Source organism: Rhinoderma darwinii, chromosome 11, assembly GCF_050947455.1.
Source record: "Rhinoderma darwinii isolate aRhiDar2 chromosome 11, aRhiDar2.hap1, whole genome shotgun sequence".
NCBI lineage: Eukaryota > Metazoa > Chordata > Amphibia > Anura > Rhinodermatidae > Rhinoderma > Rhinoderma darwinii.
This window is the reverse complement of record NC_134697.1, coordinates 64,021,283-64,049,258: the sequence shown is the minus strand read 5'-3', so window position 1 is coordinate 64,049,258 and position 27,976 is coordinate 64,021,283. Positions and strand designations below refer to the sequence as shown.

Below are 27,976 nucleotides of genomic sequence, written 5' to 3'. Positions count from 1 at the left end.
TCCTTGCCTGAGCAATTAGTTTCTTCCTATCTAGTCTAGTGATAATCTGCTATATTATTTTTGGATTTCCGGTGTTTAGCCACTGCCTGTGCCTTTTGACCATTCTTGCCTGCCGCCTACCCTGACCTCATGCTAGTGATCCGTGACAATCCTTTACTGCCTGCCCTGACCTCTGGCTAGTGACCCATGACGAACCATTGCTGGCTGCCCTGACTTTTTGCTATACCTGAAACTGCATACTGCCTATTGAGTTTGCACTATACCCGATTCCGTTGCCATCACCAAGGGAGAATACTCTGGGGGAGCGAAGTCCAGGTCCCTGTATAGGGGTTAAAGGGTGAAAACCAGGGGTTTCCTTAGACTCTGCTGCCCTGCATCAAATCCCTTGGGGACAAAGTGAGTTCACATCACCCTTTGCTGGCCCTGGTCTAGTCCTCTTCGTTAAAGCATGTATTTAATCCCACAGCTGAATATACAATTCTACTGTTTTCTACTAGGATCAGTTAACACACTTTCAACGGACACTGCCCATTTGGGTAATCAAGCTTTTTTTTTTTTTAACCAATGTTGACAGCTTGCATTGCATGTAAATACAAATGACAAAACACAGATTACTGTACAGTGGCCAGTGTGATGATTACATATTACTGATATTACATGAGGAGATAATAGAACTTGCTGAGACGTTGACAACTCCCTGGCCAGGGATTCCGGCATCTCGAAGCCCCTTACATTACTGTCCATATATGGACAGTGACGTCAGGGGGTCCTCCTGGAGCAGAACCCCGGCCAGGGCGTGTATATATATATATATATATATATATATATACATATATATATATATATATATATATATATATATACACCAACACAACGGTTCTCATACAGCAAGCTTCAGGTAGTTTTATTGTCTCCTCATGTAATATCAGAGTAAGGCCAGATTCACACGAGCATGTTCGGTCCGTGATATACGGACTGTATGTCGGCAGTATTTCCCAGACTGAACACAATTTAGGTAGCCGGGCACCTAGCATCAAAGTTATCTATGACGCTAGGAGTCCCTAGCTCGCTGCAAGAAAACAGTCACGTACTGTAATCATGTTTTCAGTACGGGACAGTACTTCCACAGAGAGGCAGGGACACCTATCGTCATAGATAACGATGATGCTAGGAGCCCGGCTCCCTCAACTGTGCTCGGTCCGTGAAATTCCATCATCACGCAGACCGTATATCACGGACCGAACACGCTCGTGTGTAACCGGCCTAAGGGCTTTCCCAAGACTGGAGTCCCCGGGCTCGGCACTTAAAATAGCGCTGTGCCCGGGGAGTCCTCGTGAGGCCAGGATCAGTTTTTAATGCCCATCACAACGATTGATTCCTAAAAAACATCCATTAAAATCTGATCCATTGAGTTCTATAGGGGCCATTGGGCCATGAAAACGTCCAAAAATAGGACTGCCTATTTTTTTTACGCCCAGTGTTCACGGGCCGTTAAGAAAACGCCCGTGTGTTTACAGGCACAGAACTACATTGTTCTGAAAACGACCGTTTGGCCACACTGCCATTTTCCCCTGTCATGTAAATGTAGCCTTACTAACAACTCAGAAGGCACAAGTAATCATCTATAAGAAAATCATTGTTTGTAAGGCTGGATTCACACCTGCGTTGAACCGTTCCGTTGTTCTGCTCTGTCAGAGGAGCAAAACAAGGGAATAATGGAACCAACGGACACCGCCGGTTGCCGATGGAACCCATTGACTTTAATAGGATACGTTGGGGTTCCGTAGTTTTACCGGACAGATAATTCCACAGTGCCCTCTGTAGAGGCTACCACAGTGCCCTCAGTAGAGGCTGCCCTAGTGCCCTCTGTAGAGGCTGCCACAGTGCCCTCTGTAGATGCTGCCACAGTGCCCTCTGCAGATACTGCCACAGTGCCCTCTGTAAATACTGCACCGTGCCCTCAGTAGATATTGCCACAGTGCCCTCTGTAGATACTGCCACAGTGCCCTCTGTAGATACTGCACCGTGCCCTCAGTAGATACTGCCACAGTGCCCTCAGTAGATACTGCCACAGTGACCTCTGTAGATAATGCCACAATGCCCTCTGTAGATAATGCCAGTGCTCTCTGTAGATGCTGCCACAGTGCCCTCTGTAGATAATGCCACACACACCCCTTGTAGATAGTGTCACCCCCCCCCCCAGTAGATAGCCCCATCGGTGCTCACTCTAGGAGTGGAATCCCCAGCCAGAGCTTTGCCGACACTTTGACCAGGGATTCCTCTGCTGGAGGAGCCCCTGACGTCACTGTCCATACACAGTGACGTCAGGGGATCCTCCTGGGCCGGAATGTGCTGTCAGGGTCAACCGCAGACCCACTAGTATAGGCTTTGCTTCGGGACTCTGGGGAAGCCCCTGATATCAGTGTCCATATATGGAGTCGGAGCAGAGCCGCTTCTAGCACTCTGCCTGGGATTCCAGCTCTGCTCCTGACATCACTGTTCATATATGGACAGAGATGTCAGGGGCAACCCTAGAGCTGGAGTCCCGGGCGAAGCGCTAGTAGCGCTCCTACTGGGACTCCAGCTGTGCTCCTGACATCACTGTCCAGCTCTGGGAAAGCCGGTGCAGAGCCTATACTATCCGCTCAGTGTCCCACTGGCAGCAGATGACAGCCTCAGGGGCTGCATGCGGGCCGCGTGCTTGAGACCCCTGGATTAGGACGTTGCATGATATCGCAATGACATTTTTGTTTTTACCATGAACTTCTAAATTGCAGAATTCGCGTCACATTTTGTGATATCACACGGAACTGTACTAATTGCATGCAAGCCCCAACCTAGATTGTATGACTGTCAGCTTACAATAATAATTGATTCCTAATGGTAACCATGACATGGATTTGGATATCGGGAGAGATGTGACTGTCACTCTTCCATAGACTATTAGATTGCATTGCTATTATTAATCGTGTATGATCGTTGGTGTGAAGAAAACGACAATTCTTGCTGCGATCGCTTCCATCTCCTTTGCTCGTGTAGGAAGGGGGCGCTTGGAGCCGTCTCACCTTTCAGCTGCGTCTTGTCAGCATCTCCTGATCATGTTATTTCGGTGATAGACTCCTGAGTATAGGCGATCACAATGAGAGCCGTGTGATCAATGGTGTGGGGTGCGGAGGATGACAGCCGCGGTGTATGAGAGGCTGCACCTGGCTCTCTCCCCATCTGTGGGGGATTTGTGGAGTCACCAAAGCAGCAAGTAGCCTGACATGAGCGGAGGGACAAGCTTCACCCACTGAAATATTCATGACATGGCAATAGGAACTGCCTGCTCTTAAAGTGATCATCCTCGGAGTGGCTCCTGTGTCTCTGCACGCTCTTCTGTGAGGCTAAGACGGGCTGGAGATGTGACGATCTCCGCTGGAGCTGGAGGTGGCTGACGGACCTGCACAATACTAAAGTTACCACCGCTTGGGAGAAGACTATTGATGTGGAGCCCGGCACCTGCTAATGCTGAACCCCAGTGTGTGTCCTCCTAGACTGCCACTGAGACTGTTATTTTAGGGGTGGGAGGGAGGAGAGGGGGGGAGTCTGCTGCTGTGGTGGTGGTGGTGATGGTGGTGGAGGGGGGATTGGATGTTCTGGACTGAGGGGGAATGAAGGATTCCTGTGGCACTCCTGAAGTTGTGCTCTGCTCTGCACGGGATTAATAACAGACCGAGGGGAATAAAAGCCACCCTGGAGGGAACTACAGAACGCAGCAAGTCCGAGCCTTCTCCCAGTTACTGTGTAAGGAACCCTCTGACACCCAGCAAGGTACAGTCACCTTTATTGCCACATAGTAAACCAGGACTTGTGTTCTGTCCTGGGAAAATAAGGACAGTTCCCATTCCTTCCGTTATTGCCTGCGCTTATTCTCAGGGATTTCTATAGACTGCAGCGCTGTCACTTCCATGGCACCTGGGCAGCACTAGATGCCCCTTCCCTTACTATCCTGGCATTACCTGCCCACTATTTTTCTGCTTTCCACAAACTTTTGCACCCTGGGCAGTGCACGTGCGCTGCATCTGTTGATTTCCTACATCTGATCTTCCCGGGATAAGGTGTGTTTTGCATTTATCATCTCATTTTCTAATTTTGGGTAATTATCTGAAAGGTCATGTTCATTTAATCAGAAGCTTCATAGTCACTTTCCCAATCCTGCTGATTGAACCCTATGAAATGATTGCTGTCACCTGAACTGCCTGCTTTTCCATATTTAACCCCTTCATCTGTGCTTTGCTGGTTGCTACACTTTAGGATTTGTGTGTTAAGTTTTTATTGCGCACCAGTCTACCTGAAACACTGAGTTGAGTTAGTTTGTTGCTGCTTTGGTATCTGGTTATTATAGTAACATGTGTGGCTTTATTTGATAGATTTAGTAAACATTCTCTCCTATATTTTTTATCTGCCTGTAGGTGTGAAATTCATATGCTGGCAATATTCTTGTCCAAAAGCGAAACACGCCAAGGCAACTCATTGTCATTCATCTGATGCTGTTGGAGCAGTCCCAGTGAATCATAGTGTAGTAACAGAATGCTTGGGATTCATCTACACATCCCACACATGAACATTTGCCTTCTGAATGTGCTATCATTGTTTATAGCTGATTTAACTATCTAGATTTAACTATCTAGGTAACCCTTTCATTGACAGAGGACATGGTCACTCCGTATTTAGTATAATATTTTTTTTTCTGATAGTATTGGGCATGTTCTAAACTTATTGATACATTTCTCCAGCCTATCGACTTCTCTATTGGTAACTGAGTTTGTGTTTTTGTTTTTTTTAAAGGTGGGTCCTGTATTCCTTTGTTATTTAAGCTGCCCACAATATCCACTCAGTAATATTTAATGCTATACTTGACATGGCTATATGCCCAAGTCATGTTTCGTAGATCAGTTTGCAAAAATGACTTTTGCTTTACATGAAAAAGAACAGGTATAAACAAGCACCAATTTTGACTGCAGGCACAAGTTCACTGGTGACTATACAAATGTGAACTTCAGGACACTTTTTGCATTTTTCGCCTAAAAAATATTGGGGCATGTGCATCAGTGTAGGTACATGTGATGTCAGTGACTAGTGCTGTGGACTGCTACACCCCATCTTGTACATTAGATGCACATATAGAAATATTTGGAAATGTCACACGAAACATTTTGGAAAGAGTGCAGTAAAATTTCAGATTCATAAATTAAGTGCCGCCTGGTGATACATCTCACGTGAATAAGTTTATATAATGTGCAAAAAGAGAAAAAATGGTGCAAGTACACTGATAATTTGATGCATGTGCCCTTTGTATTGTAAATGACAAGTATTGTCTATAAATATTATTACCTGCACTGTGAATAAAAAAAAAATGCAACATAGGGGAAAAAAGGGTTAAATGTTTAAAATCGACGTGGCAAGCTCTGTGACAACATAAAATTCTGATGATTGTAAGGAAGCGGTTAGTGCATTACAGCCGTCACATCTTGTAGTAACTCTTTCAGACCTGCATGTGTCACTGCTGTTATTATGTCTAAAGAGCGCATTACCTTCAGGCCTGATTTGCACGAGCGTGTGCGTTTTGCGCACGCAAAAAACGCGACGTTTTGCGTGCGCAAAAGGTACTTAACAGCTCCGTGTGTCATCAGTGTATGATGCGCGGCTGCGTGATTTTCACGCAGCCGCCATCATTATGACACTCCGTTTGGATGTTTGTTTCTGTTTACATTCAGAGTTTGACAGCTGTTGCGCGAATCACGCGCGTCCCACGGAAGTGCTTCTGTGCGACCTGCGTGGTTTTCACGCACCCATTGATTTCAATGGGTGCGTGAGGCGCAAACAGCGCACAAAGATAGGACATATCGTGAGTTTTCCGCAACGCACTCGCGCTGCGCAAAATTCACGCACTGTCTGCACTGCCCCATAGCCTAATATAGGTGCGTACGACATGCGTGAAAAGCACGCGCGTATATTACGCCCGTCTAAATGATGCCTTAACCTCTAAAAAAAAAACCTTAAGTGATTGACAACCAACGAAAAAGTAAGTTGCCAACATTTAATCTAAAGTGTTCTATCTTTCTAAACAAGAAATGTCATTTAGGTGGCACCACAGCTGGCTGTAGTGCCAAGACCACTGTGAACTACGAGACTGAATAACCTGTAACATATTAAAATGTGTTCCTAAACTTAATGTCCTATTGCAGTTACCTGGGGTAAATATATTTCTGGACATTACTATACTCTTGCTTATATCCGCACAGACATCCAGAATATCAGCCGGGCACCTTTTGACCAGGTCTTTGTAGTATAAAGAAGAGACAGTGCGCTTGTGCTGGTTTATTGGAGAATGTTTTGTTTGTGTCATGCGCCTCACATTACCATGACTCTATATATATATATATATATATATATATATATATATATATAACTCTTGAAAGTATCACTTGTACTGCTCTACTTTGCTAATGCAGCGAATGTATTACAATCGTATCATAAATAGATCTTCACAATCCGATTAATGTTCTTGTGATATTAAGGTCCAAAAAGAACAATATAGTATGGTGGCCAAGGTATTGCGTGATAACAATGTAACTACCAAGGCGGTCCATTTTTCTTCCCCGTCTAAGTGTAAAGTTCTGCACTGTGACCGTCACAATTTGAAAATAACACAGCATAAAATCCTTGCTTGGCGTTAATTACTTTTTTTCTTTCCTTCCAATATTTCACCTTCTATGACTGCCGTACTCCAGATGTTTTGTCAAATGTAAAATGGGTATGTGCAAATGTAAAAGGTGTTGGGTACATCTTGTGGTTTTTGACAATTTTTGTGAAACAATTCCAAGCTTGAGATTCACAGCTGTCAGTCACATCCTGTAGTTGCGCTTTAACTTCTTCACTGCAAGACTTAGAGGAAAATCACCTCATTTTTGGCTAATGTTTGTTCCTTCGAAAAGTTTTAGCAATATCTAACGCAAATAGAAGTCACTGGGCCAATGCACGACTTTTCCCCCATCAATCATTGTTTGGCACTTTGTAATCTATTCTCAGGCTCCTAGAAGTCCTAACTTTATTTTTCCTCATATATTACTGCTGTTCCGTATATTCTGGCCAGCAGTGTTTGGGGGCAGCGTTGTTATAATAGGACAAATCTATATTGAGCACTTTTAGTGAAACAGTGTTCAGTTTTCAACAAAGCTTCTCTTTTCAATTATCTGGCTAATACATTTTTACTGGATCTTTATTATAGATCCTTAATAGGGGCCCATACAATTCTATAGGCCTAACTGTATTTCCGACTTTATCCATATAAATAAGGTCTTCTTTATACAAAGTATTTGTCTGGCATTTTAAACTACATGGCATTTTTATTTACGTTTTTGGTGGCGTTAATTTTGTACATGGATTTTTCCTGCCGTTTTTGAAATCCTGTAGAGAACCCTTCTGAAAAATACGCCATATCTAGAGAATGCTGCATTATGGAAAAAACACCACTGACCCCAGAAATGATATTCAAACGCCACAAACCAAAATGCTGTGTATGTAAGCTTTCTCATATTTTACCATAGACTTTAAAAAAACATCTGTCCGCAGTGGTTTTTTTCCGATTTTTTTTTTTGCAAAAAAACCCAGCAGTGAATCCAGTCTTAAGGAGTTGTGTGGATAGTTTCGTGCTTCCTATCTGTTTCTACCTCTGTAATTTTGTTCTAAAAATGTGAATGATCCTAGGAGTGAGAAAGAAAGAGATTCATTCGCATCTTTGTTTAAGGGAATATGAATGACAAAATCATGCTTGTAAAAAAACAAAAAACATATGTAGTATTTGGTTCTCATGAAGTTAATCACTTGGTTGCTATGGATAACCGCTGCTTTTTCATTGCACCAGTTTTTTCTGTAAATCACCCTCTGTGACTATAGAGATTTATATATATATATATATATATATATATATATATATATATATATATATATTTATTTTTTTATTTTTTATATATATATGTGTGTGTACAGGGTGGGGAAACAAATTATGAATGAGCAACACAACATCAAATTAACATTTCTAAAGCAGAGCTATCCTACACTAGCTTTTTTTTTTTTTTAAGGAATTTTTTTTTACATTTTTTTTTCATTACTGGGGACATATAATTCCTACGCAGATTTAAAATACAAACTTCCTCAGGCATTTTTGTCTTCTTCCTCTTCTGTTTATGTAAACAAAGAAATATGTATACGTTTGGGGTATCAACCTCCTTGGCTTCTACATATAATAACATGGGGCTCTGCCACTCACATCTGCCTGCTGAGTGTTGTTTTTCCATTTTATTAGAAGGGGGCTTACAAAGGTCTGGCTACAACAATCTTGAATTGCCTTTACATCCATCATCCTATGTGATTTCTAGAGGTAGACTGTGTCAATTAAAATTGCAATACAGTGTCCACAATGCAGCTCTTAGTGGTCTTCACAAATATGGCTACTAGAGAGCTTTGTTTGCAGCCAACCTTTCCCAATAAGGAAAAAAATCCATTAACCTATGTTTCTAAATTCTAGTTTTCTTTCATACATTGTTCCCTAGCCTAACTGGGTCTGCATTCACTGACGGTAAGTGATCCATCACTCAACTCATGATCCACATCATTTTACTAAATAAACAAAGCGCTTCTTAAAAGCAAAGTTTGTAAAATCCCTGTTCTGCTTTCAGTTAAGAGGAAAAACATTAGTCTAATCGTTGTTAGTTTTAATGAGCATCTATTAGTTTGCTTAGCTTATCTTCTATAATCTTCAAATAACCATTTATTTCTAATGGTACAAAGCAACCACTGAATTTATTAGGTCTACTCAAGCTGACATTTTCAGAATTTACCCACGCACCTGAACAACCTAAAGGCTTATTCACACTAATGTGTAAATCCGTAAAAATATCAGCCCCATACTCCCCTCTAAGTGCCTAGGATGTCATACGAATGTTTTTTTTTGTTGTCAATAATTCATTCACTTCCCCCTAAAAGAGATGCTATAATAAGCAGAGCAATAATACGGTGCTGTACAGAGGCACCATACAGCGGTACACAGAGTGCCTGGAGGCTCGGCGTGCCATCGTACACGCAAATCAGCCCTTTCCTTGAGTGCTTGTTGTCAGTTGCTAAGAACCTAAGCTAAGAAATATTTAGTTGACTCTGTTATATTTACAAAAATAGCCTACCTAGAAGCAAAGCCCATAGAGATATCTGTATTGATGTGTATGTTGACCATCACTTAGATCTCCACTGAATGGTATTATACAGAGTTGCAGCACTGAGTGCGGAATTAAAGATCTATTTCAATACTTGCGTGAGATTTACTAGAGTGAAAGTATGTTGAATAGACTCAGGATTTATAGATATTACCCTCCTACAAGGTTAATTATGATTTATTATTACAAGTGTCTTGTGTAAAATACACCCATGAATATACCATCTATGATTCGTGTTAATAACTTCACCTTCCTCTGACTGGCAGGGTTGCAGCATTCCCTGCGCTTTCCCATCCCCAATTTGAGAAGAGGGAAACTATTTTAGTTATTGTTCTAGAACGTAAAGTGGCTATTAGGACATGGCTGCTATTTCACATGGCTGGGTCAGTCTAAATTCAGAGGGTTGCTCCAGCACAGTACCATTAATTTTGGTTGGGTTCACAGTGTAGATTTGGTTCATGTGTAGCCGTGGTAACTAGGGATTGGGGGAGTTGAAAAGGAAAAAAAAACGTACTAAGATTGGACTTACTAGTCTTAGGGAATTGTTGTGACAGCTCAATGTAGTTTCGGCTCTCAGGGTAAGTTCACACGGGTCAGATTTTCTGCAGTAAACTCCTCAGCAAATCCGACCCAGATTCTCTGGGGAATTCCAATTTTAAGTCCGTAACAAATCATGTTTGACTTAGCTAATACAAATTAAAATTAAAAAAACAGCCATACTCACTTCTGTGATTGGCTGCAGCAGTCACATGGGACAAAACTTCATCCCAGGAGGCTTGCTCAATACAGACCAGCCCAGGGAGCAGGGAAGGCACTATAAGAGCAACAGAGGAGGTGAGTATAGACTTTTGCTTTTTTATTTTAAAGTAAAAAAAGTTTTTCAGTTTTCACTCCCCATTTAACTCAATGGGGAAATCTGTGACAATTCCGCAACCATCCTGCAGCATAAATTTCTACATGGAAATGTTATCACTTCATGTGGATGAGATTTGTTAAATCTCATCCACATATCCGGACGGAAAATCTGCAGCAATTACACTACGTGTGATTATATCCTTAAAGTCCAGATTGTTGATGGTAGCTGGGGTCCCACATACTGTCTATAGACCATCTTCCAAAAGAAAGACATCGGGGGAGGTATCTGAAGAAGCTATATTAGTCTTAAAAGATAATGCTGTCGTTTGATGAAGTGGAAAAGTTAATGACTTGTCTGATAATTCACCTAGCAAGTTGAGGTAGCCAACTTAAAAGTCTTGGGTGGGAGTAACAATGATGTAGGTGAATGAGTATTATCCATATTGTCACTGAGAATTATCTGATTTGGTGATCATTGTTAATAAGCTTCTATGGATTGGAGCTCTGACCTTTTATTGTCAGTAGATTTAATAAATCTTACCGATTGGATGGGAGTTACAGCCCTATTACACCGGCCAATAATCGGGCAAATAGGCATTCACAGAACGCTCGTTCCCGATAATTGCCCAGTGTAAACAGGGCAACGATCAGCCGATGATAGCCGAAAATGTTATCTTGTCGGCAGCACATCTCGCTGTGTAAACAGGTAGACGTGCTGCCGACATTATAGAAATGTATGGGGATGAGCGATCGTAGAAATAAGCGCTCGTCCCCATACTAGCTCCTTCTGAAAGGAGGAAATGAGCACCGATCAACGAGCTGTCTCGGTGATCGGCGCTCGTTTAAGCAGAGCACGTCGGACTGTGTAAAAGTACCCTTTGTTCGGCACATTTCTTTAGTATGGATATGGGAGTCTATATGAGATGTGTTATCTCCTCCCTGATATTTTTTTTTTATTGTTTTTGTTTGTGTTTTTCTCAAGGAAGTTGATGAATGTATTTGGTCTTATCGGCTGGTCTTAGTCCTCTTATTTTTTTTAGTATTGTTAGTTTGTGGGGGGTGAAGTGTTCTCCACTCAGTTTAGAGGAATCGTTAATTGTACTCGCATTTACCCAAGTCGATGTTTTCTTGTTTTAACCAAAATGTAATATTTGTTTCTGAATCGGATGTATGGTATCACGGTTTTTCCTTATTAATTGTTTTCCTTTCTAGAGCCAATAGCTTGGATGTTAAATTACAGTCGAGTTTAAAAAATTGGTGGTGGGATTTAAATTTCACCAGATCATTGGTTAATAGAGATGAGCGAACCGGGACAACTGAACCCGGTTTCGGTCCGAACATCTGGAAAAGTTCGGCCGAACACGTTTTGACCGAACCCGGCGGAGATAGTCACTGTCCAGGGTGCTGAAAGAGTTAAACGAAAGGCAGTAACAGTTTCAGCACCCTGGACAGTGACTTCCGATCACAATATACATCAACGTGTAAAAAAAATAGAAGTTCCTACTTACCGATAACTCCCTGCTTCTTCCTCCAGTCCAAACTCCCGGGATGACGATTCAGTCCAAGTGACTGCTGCAGCCAATCACAGGCCAATCACAGGCTGCAGCCAATCACAGGTCAATCCCAGGCTGCAGCGGTCACATGGACTGCCGCGTCATCCAGGGAGGTCGGGCTGGATGTCAAGAGAGGGACGCGTCACCGTTGCCTTGGTGACGCGTCCCTCTCTTGACATCCAGCCCGACCTCCCTGGATGACGCGGCAGTCCATGTGACCGCTGCAGCCTGTGATTGACCTGTGATTGGCTGCAGCGGTCACATGGGCAGAAACGTCATCCAGGGATGTCGGGCCGGATGTCGAGAGGGACGCGTCACCAAGGCAACGGCCGGGAGACCGGACTGGAGGAAGCAGGAAGTTCTCGGTAAGTATGAACGTCTTTTGTTTATTTTTTTTACAGGTTGCTCTATATTCTGATCGGAATTCACTGTCCAGGGTGCTGAAAGAGTTACTGCCGATCAGTTAACTCGTTCAGCACCCTGGACAGTGACTATTTACTGACGTCGCCTAGCAATGCTGCCGTAATGACGGGTGCACACACGTAGTCACCCGTCATTACGGGAGCTCCATAGACTTCTTTGGGCTGTCCGTGCCGTTATTACGGCCTGAAATAGGACATGTTCTATCTTTTTCAACGGCACGATCACATTCCCGTAAGAAAACGGGAAGGTACCTGTGGCCAATAGAAGTCTATGAGCCCGTTATTACGGGTCGTAAATATGACCCGTAATAACGGGAGTTTTTACGGTCGTGTCACGTGCATATATGCAAATGAGCTTTGAAATGGACAACTGGGCGTTTTTTTTTCGTTATGTCCAACTGGGCGTGTATTGTGTTTTTAACTGGGCGTGTTTATTTGTATGACGCTGACCAATAAGTGACCAGTCAACATCATTCACTCCTCAACATCTGCACGCTCCTCTCCTGAAATATTCTGTGCTGCTGTGAACTCTGCTCATACCATTACGTAGCTCTCAGTCTGTTACCTCTCCTCCACTCCTGTCCTCAATAACACCTTCACATGATTGGCAAGTCACCACCCTGCACAAGATCCGCACGCTCATCTCCTGAAATACTTTGTGCTGCCTTAAACTCTGTGGACAGGTCAGGATCCTGTTTCTTTTAAATGCTGCTGGGGAACCCGCTCTATCCACTTATATAGAGGCCGCAGCAGCCTGTGATTGGTTGCAGAGGCCACTACAGCCTGTGATTGGCTGCAGCGGCGACATGGATGAAACGTCATCGCTGGAGGCCGGACAGGAGGAATGTAAGTATGAACGTATTTTTTTTATTACATTAAAATTGTATTTTCCGCGCGCCGAGCATGGTACTGTCAAGGTTGCTGAAAGAGTTAGTGCAGCCCATTAACTCTTTCAGCACCCTGGACAGTACCATGCTTGGCGCACGGAAATTACAGGTTCGGTTAGAACTAGTTCGGTCCGAATCGAACTTTTTCGTGAAATTTGGCGAACCAGCTTAACCAAACTTTTCATAAGTTCGCTCATCTCTATTGGTTATCATAGAAATTTAGTTACTCGTTTGTTACCGGTTATTTTTTATACAGTGTCACTAAGATTCACTTGGAACAAAATTACATAAAATCTTCCCCATCTTCAGTAAAAAACTAAATTCAAACCTCCGTCTAAGATCTGGTGGGGTAATTGTGCTCCCTCAAATACATTTTCAAAAAAGTTGAATGTATATGATGCTGTATTTCCTCTTTAAGAAGTGAATTAAGATCAAGTTGTGGAAAGAAGGTAAAAAGATTCAAGTGATACGTGATGAAGGGTTCACTAGGACATTATTTGTCCTAAACCTCCATTTAATAATTGATTTGTAGCTACTCTATAGAAAATGTTCCTGTGCTCCTGAAAAGCCTTTATTCTATTATGGCTCCTTTTGCAATTTTCTCCTTATTTTACCGATGTAAAATATGCAGCGCACCTATTAAAACAAACAATACCCTTCATATCATAGTTCCTATTAAGATTCAAAGAGCTTTTAAAGCTTTCCTGCAATACTATTGTGAGTGCCCCTAATTGGAAATTATTCTGCCACTCACTTTTCATCCACCTTCATGGCATTGTTATTACCTAGCCAAAGCTGGAAGTAATAGAGCGTTTCACTAATGTCCCACATCAAACTAAAACCTTGGCAACAATCTTTGGCTGCTGCTTTAGTGTTTAGTAGAAGACAAACCTCTGTTAGTTCATAAGTTTGCGCTGAACAGGTACTAAACATTTCAAACTGTTGTTGAAATTTGAATTCTTGTAATGAGAATTTCTACTCCGGATGTATTCACACGTAGCGTTTGAATCGTGTTTTATTCCACTGAGCTTTAATCACACTTAACATACCCTTAGAGCAATAGAAATGAGTTCTCCAAGAAATACTAAGTCCCAGATTTACTTAGACTGACATTTCATACACCAGTCTGAAAATGTAGGCGGCTGGAGTAAGATGAGACAAATTTATTAAGAGATGGCTCTTTAAAAACTGGTAGCATCTTAGGCTGTCCACGCACCTGAAAATGAAATAAAAGGTAGGTACGAGGTGCCGTAAATTTCTCCTCACACCTGAAAATGAAATAAATGGTAGCTACGAGGTGCCGTAGATTTCTGCTATAATTTACGCCACTTTCTGGAATAACGTAAAGTAAATTTGGCCCCGTTACCGTTTTTTAAGCCATGCCCACTTTAAAAAATTGTGTCAGGTATGGAGTAAATTGGAAAAAGTCGCACATTTTTGCACAAAACAAGCGTTCACCAAAAATGTCAACTTTTTAAAGTCATTATGCTGGTGTACAACCTATTAACCCCTTAGTGACCAGACCATTTTAGGCCCTAATGACCAAGCTATTTTATTTGTTTTTCTATAGTCGCATTCAAAGAGCTATAACTTTTTTATTTTTTCGCCTACATAGCTGTATGAGGAGTTGTTTTTTTGCGGGATTAGTTGTACTTTTTAATAGCACCATTTTTGGGTACATATAATTTTTTTATTAACTTTTTTGGGGGGATTATAAAAAAAATGAAATTCCACCATTGTTCTATGGGTTTTCAAATTGACGTTCACTGTGCAGCGTAAATAACATGTTACCTTTATTCTATGGGTCGGTACGATTACGGCGATACCACATATGTAGAGGTTTTTTTATGTTTTACGACTTTTGCACAATAAAAACACTTTTGAACTAAAATTATTTGTTTTTGCATCTTCGCTTTCCAAGAGCCGTAACTTTTTTATTTTCCCATCAATGTAGTGATTTTTTGGGCTTGTTTTTTTGCGGGACGAGACGTAGTTTGGATTGGTACTGTTTTGGGGTGCATGGGACTTATTGATTCATTTTTATTATGACTTTTTTGGGGGCGATGGAAAGAAATTGCAATTTCGCCATTGTCTTTTGCGTTTTTTTTTACGGTGTTCACATTGCGGTTTAAATTACATATTAACTGAGTCATTACGGTCGCGGCGATACCATATATGTGTACTTTTATTTTTGACACTTTTACTAAATAAAACCACTTTTTATGGAAAAAAAAAGTTTTTTTTTACTGTCATTTTTATTATTAATCTTTATTTCAGATTTACTACTTATTTCACTAGTCCCACTAGGGGACTTTACTATGCGATCTTCAGATCGCTGCTATAATGCTTTGGTATACTTCATATACCAGAGCATTATTGCCTGTCAGTGTAAATCTGACAGGCAATCTGTTAGGACGTGCCTCCGGCGCGGCCTAATAGGCATATGTCCAGGGCAGACCTGGGGGCTTTTATCAAGCCCCCGGCTGCCATAACACCCCCATCGGAGACCCGCGATTGCATTTGCGGGCCGCCGATGGGTGACAGAGGGAGCGCATCTCCCTCTGTAAACAAGTTAAATGCCGCGGTCGCTACTGACGGCGGCTTTTAACAGGTTAAACGGCCGCGATCGAAGTAAACTTCGATCGCGGGTGTTGGAGCAGGAGCTCAGCTGTCATCAGACAGCAGAGCCCCGGCTCCAGCCTGCACGGGACACCCGTGCAGGACTTAGACTGGGCCAACGTGAAAAGGCGTCAGCCTAGACTAAGACCCCTTAGTGACCAACGTGAAAAGGCGTATTGGTGGTCACTAAGGGGTTAATAAATTCAGCCCTATGTGTTTATGTACATGAAATGTTTTTGTCACAAAACAGCAACAATTTTGTAAAACTTTGCAGTGACAAACCCATGAAAAACTCTAAAGTAAAAACACCCGATAGTATGAGCCATACAGGCATGCAGTTTTACTACATTACCATAACTTACTATGGAAATGCATGACATGTACATATGATGCCAATTGGCGCAGAAAATTTCCCAACTGGCGACAATCAAGGCTATCATATCTCATTCAAGTTAGTTCGCTTGTGATATGATGCCGTGGAGCCCTGGCCTTAAGGAAGAGATGTCAGATTTCTTATCTGACCACGTCCACCTTATTGCCATATATGCATAGGGTGCCAGGTATTTTTCCATTGTAATTTGTGTATTTGAAAAATCAATATGTTAGGGCTTCTTCACACATACTCATATGGTGTGCAATGGAGCATGCTAAAAAAAAATGTTTCTGTTGGTTTTTGTATGAATCCGACAAATCTGTGGCATGCGGAGGTACGGTACGGCCCTTTACAACTCAGATGTATGGAGCCAAAACACTACAATGTGCTGTGGACATTCACGCATTGGAAAGCCTTGGTCCTAAAAGGGTTACAAAAATTGATGACTGAAAATAACTTGCCCGGTTAAAATATTCTGCTGTCTTCTTTGATGTTCTTTGTGCTTTTGTACATAAATCAAGCACTTTAAAGAACTGTCCACTATTGTTTGCTGACCATCTGCTTGGTTGTTTTATAGCACATCATCTGGTAACCGGTTAATACTATTGATATCCCTTTAACAATTCCTTATGTGCCTGGTCTTAATAATGGAGCCATGTAATCCGTAGTCGGATCTGCCATTTTTATTTCTATTTTCACCGTTAATTTGTGTACTTTGGTGTACAAGTAGAATTATATGGGAAATGATGTGCGGAGATTGGACTGTATCCGTGAATCCTCGCACCGTATTCTGTATATGCAGTTCTCTCTCCCAGCTTTGTTTTACGCTGACATTTCAGATTAATAAATATTTATTTGTAGTGTGAAGTAATCACAGCTGGATGCTACTAAACATGCTCATTTAGCAAACCGTACGTAACACAGTAATTGCTGCTCCTGTTTTTTCTTTAATAAACATTTATAGAAATAAATATCCTTTGTCGCACAATCCAGCATCCTGCAGATTTCACATTGGACAGATTGCAGTTCCTGTAGGTTGAGGTATTTACTGTATAGAAATTCTAGAATATAGACTGATAGCAATTATGCCAATGTTAAACCATTGAACAGCCTGATGCCTTTATGTAAACATGGTTTGTTGTTTTTTAGGTTTTTTTTCGGGTGGGGGGGATATGAAGACCGGGTTTGTTAGGCTGGACTCCTACATAGTGTAAACGCTGCGGAATTTCTGCAACAAAATTGTGTGCGGAAATTCTGCAGCATTTACAGTAGTAGCAAAGTGGATACAATTTTGAAAATCTCAAGAAAAAAAGCAGCGTAAAGGTTCATAAATTGACCTGCGATGGGGAATTTAAATCCGCTGCTTGTCAATTTATGCTGAAAAAAATAATTCCTACTTACCCAGAACTCCCTGCTTCTTCTTGCAGTCCGGCCTCCTGGGAGGACATTTCATCCCATGTGACCGCTACAGCCAATCACTTACTGCAGCGGTCACATGGCCTGCAACGTTATCTTCGGAAACGCAAGTATAAACGTTTTTATGATTTTTTCTCTCTGCTGCTTTCCGCAGCATAAATTCTATTGGAGAAACCGCACCACGGCGCGGTGCAGTTTTTTGGACAGAATGTTCCAGGTCGGATACGCTGCGCTGTTTTTACACGTATCCGACCAGTGAGAACCCGGCCCTAAAAAGTTTCAAGAATGCACTTTTTTCTGGGTGGACTCGGTACTCTGTCAGCATAGCATTTAGTTTTTTTTATTAAATCTGTTAGGACTAGATAATTAGTAGGATTTGTCTCACAAGGTGAGATCTAATTCGATAAGTATGGAGAAGAGAAGCAAATCCCTTTTCTAATCTCCTCCACTTGTTCCTCTTACCTGCAGAGTAAAATTGCTCATATACCTGATGAGTATGAATGACTAATATCTTTGTGTTCTCAACCAACCTATTGTAATTCCACTTTATTGCTACTTAGATAGATATGTTTATGTTAAAGCTTTTTTTTAGTCGGAAATGTTAACCTAAAAATTGGTGCCATATACAATACTAGTAGGTTTGTATGCTCTTTTTTTATGTCCTCTAAATTAAATGGTCTATGATCAAATTTCCAGCTTCTGATAAATGGCATATTGTCACTCACGTAACACCCTCCCCTTCCTAGTCCATTTTAGTCCTAGGACATAAAAAATGTGTTCATGTGTTGTATGAATCTGTAATACCACACCCATAGAAATCTCTGCTTCCGTACAAAATATATTGTGATATGTTTTATAACAACGCTTTTAAGAGAGAATATGGTCCTATATTGAGTCACCATATGGTGGCACATGAAGTACCTATGGCTTAATAATATGAAACCATATATGGACTCTGTTTGTCATCATACAGGCCCAGTGAATACAGCTTTGCCGTGTGTATGAGTCGCATATGGCTTTCAGCTATAATAGTCACCTGGATTGCCGTGAGTGCTTCCTTGGTGGTGCAAAGGGGTAGAGTGGCACATGTGTCAGAAGTGGCATTCATTAGAATATTAATGGGGAACTTTGACCATTTCTGTTATCGGGAGTCTGTAGCTGTCATCATTATTGGGATTTTTATGGTATTTACTGTTTGAGGGTCCTTCCGATTCATGCTATTATTTGTGTTTAATATTGAGGCTGGGGTTACATGGGGACAGAAAATCTGTGTAGATTAAAAGGGTTGTCCGAGAATTTAAAAATGATCACCTATCTACAGGAGAATGGTGCCAGGGCTCTAAGGTAGTAAGCAGCGGAGCGGTCCGGTTTGCGCAATATTTGTGAGTGTGGTCTTCTAAATTATAGGTGTTTTATGCATATAAAATAACTGTGGTAAAGTACTACTATGAAAAAATATTTTATGTTATATATATTTATCCCAGGACTAAGCAAGTACTTCAATGTGACTGATCAGTAGTAAACATATATTGTGTTTTCCAGGAACGTTGCTAGGGTCTTAAAATATCAGGGGCAGAAGTCCCAAGGCATATTCTCCTCCCAAAAAAAATGACGACAACCTTTATAACATGTGTGTGTGTACACTTTTATAACACCTCCTCAGCTGTAAACTGTCCCTGGATAATACTTTATAATGAAAATAATTTCTGTGGGGCCTGGAGATCTGCCCCCGAATTTGTCCTGTCCTTGAAAACTATTTATGTATGATTAGTAAAAAGTCATACAGTTATGTTATACCACGATACAAGTGCCCAAAAATATAACCACATCATGACCACATATTTCCACCACATAGTGTTGGAATTATACCACCATTCTGTTACTAAATAAAAACCACTATATAAAGAAAATATATTACCACCATATAGTAGTAGATTCCAGTTCTACACAGGCACTCTGCAGACCATATAAATGATTACAGTACAATAAAGTTCAGTGACTCATAGGTGACATCTTCTCTGATTGCATTTGTCATTTCCCCTTTTCTTGTTCATCCAACACAGACCGTCAAATGAATTCTCCTGCCCATGACTCTTCTATGCAGAGTTGGCTAGCCAGACATCTTTGGCTCCTCGTATTTCCAGCACCTTCCCACCTATTTCCATCCCTCTACACAAACTTCCCATCCTGCTGCCCTTTTAACAGTACTATCCTGCTGCTTCCCCCCTTACTGTGCCAACTGCTTGCCCTGGTGCCTACTTACTGTACCTGCTATGTAGTGAAACACTCTTGTACTTCAACAATAATGGTTTTATAACTATTTTTACCCCAAAAAACAACAGTGCCAAACAGTGCCCCGGGCGGTAATGGTTCCCCACACAGTGATGTGTCTGTCTTTGTGCCCCAAAAATTAAAAGTGCCCCTTCACAGTGAGGCCCCCTTACTGCCCCTACCCCTACTTAGTAAAAGTGACCCCTTAGCGCACTGCACACCGTAATAATGCCCCTTAAATAAGAACCTGCCACTGCCCCCACATACTGGTAGTGCCCCTTATGTAAGTGCCACAGTAAAAGCAATACATTTAATACTCACCTAGCCCCATTCCCACAATAGAGTAGCTCAGACTTCTGCGCTGTCAGAGACACGACGCAGATCGGCACAAAGACTTAACTGTATCGCACCGCCGAGGTCTCCGTTCCCCATAGTCTGCGGGCCTGAAGTGGCCTAGAAGAGCAAATGGCTAGGCAGAGAGCCGACTGCTCCATGCTTCGCCACAGTATTAAACTGTAGGACATGGCTACAGTTAAGTGGCATAACATAGGGATTCTCTATTAAGAGTACCCTGCCAACCAAAGAAAAAGGCCATGGCGTAGCTCTGGCACGCTTTTGGATGATGACACTTCTGATATTAGGTGAAAGTTCCATCTCTACACCAGACCAATTCTTCTGCTCAGCAATTCTTTTTGTACACTAGTTCTACCTGTAATTTTGATGTTTTTTTGCAAAATACTATTGTTCACTTCAGATTTGAAGGTGATCTAATAGTAAGTAGAAAGTTCTGTATTATATTTCAGGTGTAATTTAGTTAAACCTTTTTAAGGGAATAAAAATAATCTTTGCAATGAAATTTTTAACTCAGGTATTCTTCATTTTGTAATCTTTATCTCTTAAGACGCAATGTGACCTTAACTGTAAGCAAAGAGATTTGTGCTTCTTTACACTTTTTTTTCCATGATTGTGATAACAAGTCATAACCCCTATACCATTGATCACACACTATGGCGGTAATGACTTAAGATGTTCATGGAATGTAATTTACTTAACTTTACTTGATCATAGAAAGCAGTTCTTCCAAATTGACTTTTTTAGAATTGATACATCATCCATAGTTGCCATCACATCTCCAAGTCTCCAAATTTTCTGACGAGGAGTTGTATTCAAGCATCAGTGAATGTTTGTTTGTGCTATTACAATATTTGCAATCATATTGCATACACTTGACCACCCGCTACATTTTTACCTCTGCTGATCATGTGATCTAGTGCCCCTGCATGTGGTTCCCTGGCAAAATAAATACTTTGGCATTATTAAAATCTGTCATTAAGTTGGCACTAGGATCAAAACCATATTACTAGGATTTAACACAAGCCATATGACTACAGCCTAGCTCCTTGGCAAGGATCATATAACAGACCTTGCCACTATGACTGGCACTACAGAACTGCAATAAGCTCGAAAGCACTGTTGGCACATTTCGTACTGATCGTACTGATTTTTTTCTGTTTGGTTGTTTCATTGGTCCTTGCTAGTATTTGTACATTGTTAATGGCAGAGTACAATAAAAGTAACCTTTACTATTTGGTAATATCTTTAACGGGTTTTCCCACTATAGGTGGGGGTCCGACTTCTGCTACAGTCTTTACATTGAAGTAGTTGTAGACTCAGGCCTCATGCACACAACCGTAGTGGTGTGCACAGGCCGTGACTTGCGGCTTGGACGACCATGCAAATTATTGCCGTGTGCATTAATTTCAAGCACCTGGACCGCAAGATGCGGCCGTAAAAAGATATGTACGAACTTTTTGCGGTCCAGGCTCCTGAGCAATGCACGGACCGTGGAAACCACGGTTGTGTGCATGGGCCAATTGAAATGAATGGGGCCGCAATTCACCCGCAGATTTGCGTGTGAATTGCAGCCGCAAAAATATGTTCGTGTGCATGGGGCCAAAGATATTCTGTCTACTCCGTAAACCCCCTTAAGTGCAGTAATTAGTAAATAGTTTAAAATCTGCTGATTCAGAATCTGTAAGGCCCCATGAACACGAACTTATTTTTGCGGCCACAATTCACCCAAAAAAATTGTGGGTGAATTGCGGCCCCATTCATTTGAATGGGCCTTTGCACATGACCTGTGCATTGCCTGGGAGCCTGGACCGCAAAAAGATAGGACATGTCTTATTACGGCCACATTTTGCTGTCAAGGCTCATTGAAATTAATGCACTCGGCCATGTGCACGACCCGAGATTTGCAGGCGGGCGGCCGCCGGTGACACGGCGTGCACACCACTACAGTCGTGTGCATGAGGCCTTATATTTATCTTTATACTTGCCTGCATTCCCCCCGCCATAAGGCCGCAAAAGGGCGGCATGCTGCATGCTGATGCATAGAGAGGACTCCTAATCTCGGTGATACAATGGAGAGTGCTCCTAGGACTCGTCATCAGCATGATGCGCGTACTGTTTGCGGGCTTATAGCGGGGGAATGAAAATTAAAAATTACACATTTGGAGTCCCTTTAACTCCTTCAGAGCTCCCTTGTAAAGCGATACTGTTGGCTACACGCTGGCTGTGCAGGGAACTGCAACAAAGCACGATTGACTGTGCTGCAATCCCTGAACAGCGGGTGGCCAGGAACTAGATTGGTGGGGCCCCAGTGATCAAGCTTCCACCATTCAGTATTTTATGGCATATCTTCGCAATATACCAGAACATTATATGATGAGAATACCCCTTTAATTTTCCATCTCATGTTTTTCCCATTATTACCTTTTTATATGGATGTCTCTCAAGCTAAAATTAAAAAGCTCAGAATTCCTTTTATTTATTTTTTAAATGTTTTTGTGTTGACCCAATTGGCAGCACAGAACTGTAAGAAAATGGGTAATTTTAACCAGAATATTTGTGTATGGATTAATGTTTAACAATTGTTGCAAAAATGTTACTGTTCGTAGATCCATTTTCTCAAAATATGCTAATCAGCCACTAGAACAATATGAGCAATAGCCAGTAGTGCAGGAACAGAAGAGGAAACACTGTGAAAGTGGTACAATCATGGGCTTTCTGGAGGTGAAACACCCAGAACCAGATGGAGAAAAGATAGTTCCTTTAAAACATGCAAATTCATAAGTATTCACAAAACCAATGAAACACAGGCTCTAGCCAACTGAGATTTGGGGCATTTCCTCTTATACTCCTTTACAGTATGTAATCTTCTAAAGGTAAATCAAAAGCATAAGGCCTCATGTGCACGGGCGTGATTTTTGGGTCGGCCGGCCACGGAGTGACAGCCGCGAGCCACCTGCAAATAGCGGGCCGTGCACATGGCCGCGGCCATTATTTTCAATGAGCCTGGGCCGCAGAATACAGCCGTAATAAGACTTGCCCGTTCTTTCTGCGGTGCGGGCTCCTGGGCCATGCAAGGACCGTGAAAACCACGGTCGTGTGCATGGACCCATAGGAATGAATGGGGCCGCAATTCTCCTATGGATTTTCGGGGGAATTGCCGCCGCAAAAGCACGTTCGTGTGCATCAGGCCTAATACGTTGTGTGTGCAAGGCCGAAAACCACCTTCCTATAGGTAACTAGACCCATCTGCAGGCTAGATGAAACCCCCTCAAGCAAGAGTTATAGGTCCAAGATTTCCCTCCACTTAAATGGTCAATTCCCAAATCTGAGTGTTATCAGAAGGGGAACCTAGGAGCCTGCAGACTAATATGTGAAGTACAGCAGCAAAAAAAAAAATAATCGAAGGATAAAGCTGAAAGGATCTGCCGTTTATCATGGGCTATGCTATTAAAATACAAGTTCATTTATATGAAGTTGAAAGAGTGATATATGATGTTGTTTAGATGTCTTGAAAAACTCTCGAAGACAGCCGAGTCTCAAAGTATTTTGGTGAACAGAAGTTAAGCCAGGATTTTCTGCCAGTGACAAATCTTTATCAAAATATATAGAGAGACTATACCACTTTCAAAGCCTCTTGCAGACTGCTACCATGTCTCTGAACAGAAGCAGATTACGTGGAGTCGGTGATATATTAGAACATCTACCATTTATGAAGCCCCATGGTGTGAAGATAGAGATATTCCAAGGGAGAGGTCTTCAACAGTCTGGTAAATATAGGGACCTAATGAACCAGGCCAACACACCTTTAATCTGCTTGGTATAGTAATGTGTGATCCCCAACATCTTTCATAGCCGTAATATAGGATATCTACCTTTTTTGTTTCCTCACCAGTGTTGCTAAAAGTCTCCCAGCTTCATCACCAAATTTACAATGTTTACTAGTTTTGTGTAAAAAAAAGACAAAGTCTTATAGGTTTGATACCTTTATTGGCTAGCCAGAAAGATTATGATTCCAATCTTTTAGAGCACACAGGCTCCTCCGTCAGGCAAGTTTACAAATTTAAATCTTTCATTTGTAAACTTGCCTGAAGAAGGAGCCTGTGTGCTCTGAATGTTTGCAAACATAATTTTTTCTTGTTAGCCAATAAAAAAAATCAAACCTATAATATTTTTTTCTTTTTTGACACAAAAGTATTTAACGTTGCATCATATTTTCTGGCTGACTTGGTACTTCACAAAATTCACAGAAATGCATGTCTCTAAACAAATGATGGAGGGACTCAAGACTTTCATACCATAGATCTGCAGATTTTTTTAGCCTAGGTAAAGGCATCTATGTTGGGGGGAGAAGGTTCCTTTTTATAAACAGAATAGGCCACATGATATGCATCACATGCTGTGATTATAAGCCTTCGGAGTAGAGTGGCGTCTAGTAGCTAGATAGGAGATTAAACGATTCCTAAGTATAACTTAAGCAGTATCTTACAATGAAGGTGGGTAATCTGAATATTGGGCGTTGTTTCGAAGAAATTCCAACCAGGTCAGATAAATTGGGGTCTTCCCTCAGATAAGAAAGAACTTCAGGTTGTCAACTTTCTCTCTCAAGCAGTAGACCACATAATTTCATCCCCTCTGGGGAAAGATCAGAAATGACCCTATTAAATGTCACAGGACCGCAACTGTCCCAACAAAAGATGGAAAAGTAAGATGTTGTCAACGCATGACAGCTGTGTGCAGGAGAGATAACGGTAAACTCCTGATCTGCCGGATGGAGGCATTGCCAGGCTTCGCTGAGTGTAGTGGTATCCAGCAGTTAGTAATACCTGCCTGCACCAGTGGTAGGGATCAGTCTCTTAGGAATCAAGGACTAAGTTAGTCACTGCCACCAATTTTCCGTTCAAGGGGTGGTATGGGGGGGTGGTTGAGGCGGGGGGGGGGGGGGTAGTCAATAACTTTGATGTTGGTAATCATTCTATTGTTTAAATGTAAATTGTTAATTCTGAAGCCAACTAGTCTAAGGGAGATCAGATCCTCCAGAATCCATTTCTCCAATCATCGTGTGCAATTGGTGTCGGTATAACCTATTTAAACAACTGTCCTCAAAATTTGCAATATAATACAAAAAGCCTGACTTCGAAACTACCAGTGTACTGTATTTTGCACTGTGACAGTCACGATATAGCTACATAAATTTGTCATACAGATCTTGCTTTGGATCAGTTTTTGTTAACTAGTGCATTGCTGAGCTTTTGATTTGGATCATTAACTACAGCCTGTAACGCAGCCTTTGCATGTAACAGCGTTCAACTGCTCTGGGAATAGAAGCAATCATTCAGATCTTTACAACCCTCTGGCTATAAAGCAGGTGATACAATATTGCTGAAGCTGTGTGTGATATTTGAAATGAAGGGCCTGATAGCATTAACACTGCTCTCCAAAGGGAGCTTTGAAGCTTCAGTGTACATTTGTATTCTAACAGCCTGAAAATGAATATCCTGGCTGAAAGGTAAAGTGGGGTGTGGGGAGTCAATTGTAACTTATGTAAGCTAAACAGAATGAAAGGCAACTATGATCACCCTATGATTGGATTACATTGATTCCTTTACTAAGATGGCTAAATTGATGCAGTGCTTACAATAACAGGCTACTGTAAGGTTTTCTCTTAATGGGGGCCTAATAAAAGTTTTCAGCTGGCTGTTACAATGAAGCTTCACCTTTTTAAAACCACTTGAGGAACATACGGGAATAAAATACATGGCACATATCTATTGATTTTTATAAAATCAGATTTCATATTATTGGAATACCTCCCTATAAGCTAAGGCTACACAGACTTTTGTAGTGCTACTGAGTGATTTTTAACTATAAAGGGACCGCGGCAGTCCACAAAATTGCATGCAACTCCATGTATTCCTTTGGACTGCAACTGTAGCTCCATGATTAAAAATCAATCAGTAGCACTACAAAAAAGTCTTAGTGTAGCCTTAGCCCTAAAGGGGTAAGGCCAAAATTGACATTTATCACCTAGCCACAGGGTAGGTGCTAAATGCCTGCTAGGTGGAGTACCCACTGCTGAGACCGTAATCAATCACTAGAATGATGGCCCTTAGCCCCTCGTTCCGCATAAATGCAACAGTGGTCGAGCATGCACCCTGCCCCTCAATTTGATGTCCCTGGGTCTAATGTAAATGCCTGAGCGCTGTACTCAGCAGTCTTAGTCAGTCCCATAGACTGTAAATGAAGCAGCACCGCGGATGCTCAACCACCACTCCATTCAAACGTCTCACTATGGTCGTGCAGTGAGGAGGAACAAAGAGGTGGCTTGGGACCCCGTTCTAGTGTTTAAGGGGGTCCCTGCGGTGAGACATTTGTCACTTACCCTGCGGCTAGGTGATCAATATCTATCTTTGCAAAACTGCTTTAAAAGTGCTCCATACAGAGGCATCCAGCAAAAATGTATACTGCACGGTAGAGATTTTATTAACATGAAGGCCTATGGGCGACAGAAACCACAGTATGCCTATTCAGTGGCATCCGTCGGAGGTATACATCAGAAAATACTCCCGACGTACTGTGCAAAAGTTTTAGGCAGTTGTGTAAAAATGCTGTGAAATAAGAATGCTTTCAAAAATAGAACTGTTGATAGTTTTCTTTTATCAATTCACAAAATACAAGGTGAATGAACAGAAGAGAAATCTAAATCAAATCAATATTTGGTGTGACCACCTTTTGCCTTTAAAACAGTATCAATTCTTCTAGTTACAATTTCACAAAGTTATGGATTTTGTAGGATTATAGTCATGTGTATGAGTAAACAATTATAATAAACAAGTGATAATGATCATTCCTTTCATATGTATGTTGAAACACAGTCATTAAAAGTAACAGAAACAGATGTGTAGAAGGCTTAAGACTGGGTGAGGAACAGCCAAACTCTGCTACAAAAGTGAGGTTGTGGAAGACCGTTTAATGTCACAGGTCCACCATGGCGAGACTGAGCGCAGCAACAAGACACAAGGTAGTTATACTACATCAGCAATGTCTCTCCCAGGCAATGATTTCAAAGCCGACTGGGATTTCAATAAGTGCTGTTCAAGCTCTTTTGAAGAATCACAAGGAAACGGGCCACGTTGAGGATCGTAGACACAGTGGTCGTCCAAGGAAACTTAGTGCAGCAGATCAAAGACACATCATGCTTACTTCCCTTCAAAATCAGAAGATGTCCAGCAGTGCCATCAGCTCAGAACTGGCAGAAACCAGTGAAACCCAGGTACACGCATCTACTGTTCGGAGAAGTCTGGCCAGAAGTGGTCTTCGTGGAAAAATTTCGGACAAAAAGCCATACCTTCAACGTAGAAACAAGGCCAAGCGACTCAACTATGCACAAAAACATAGGAACTGGGGTGCAGAAAAATGGCAGCAAGTGTTCAGACTGATGTCAAAATTTTAAATATTTGACTGTAAGGGCATGTTCACACGGCTTATTTTTGGGTGTTTTTAGGGCTGAAAAATCGGGAGCAGAATGCCTCCAAACACCTGCCCATTGATTTCAATGGGAAAAACGACGTTCTGTTCCGATGGGGCGTTTTTTACGCGGCCGTTTTTCAAAACTTGAAAGTAGGCCGTGAAAATTAAAATTTATATTTTTTTCAAAGAAAACGTAGGTTTAGCTAATTTTTCTCATTTCCACAAGGACTAAAGGAGAAAAATCACCACAACATTTGTAAAACAATTTCTCCTGAGTAAAACAATACCCCACATGTGGTCATAAATGGCTGTTTGGACACACTGCAGGGCTTAGAAGGGAAAGAGCGCCATTTGGCTTTTGCAGCTCAAATTTAGCAGGAATGCTTTGTGGAGGCCATGTCTCGTTTGCAAAGCCCCAGAGGGACCAAAACCATAAAAACGCCCAAAAATTGGCTCCATTTAGGATACTACACCCCTTGAGGAATTCATGTAGTAGGGGTGTAGT

General features: G+C 41.7%; 1 protein-coding gene across 3 annotated transcripts in view; it reads left to right on the top strand.

The window, feature by feature from the left end:
- The first annotated feature begins 3,646 nt into the window (after positions 1-3,646).
- CDH23 (cadherin related 23) overlaps positions 3,647-27,976 on the top strand; it is an 818,455-nt gene continuing 794,125 nt past the window's right edge. For 2 of the 3 annotated variants that reach the window (XM_075841683.1, XM_075841682.1), the window contains exon 1: positions 3,647-3,813. The gene's annotated coding sequence lies outside the window, so the exon portion shown is untranslated. The remainder of the gene's footprint in view (positions 3,814-27,976) is intronic. The other variant, XM_075841681.1, reaches the window with a different exon arrangement.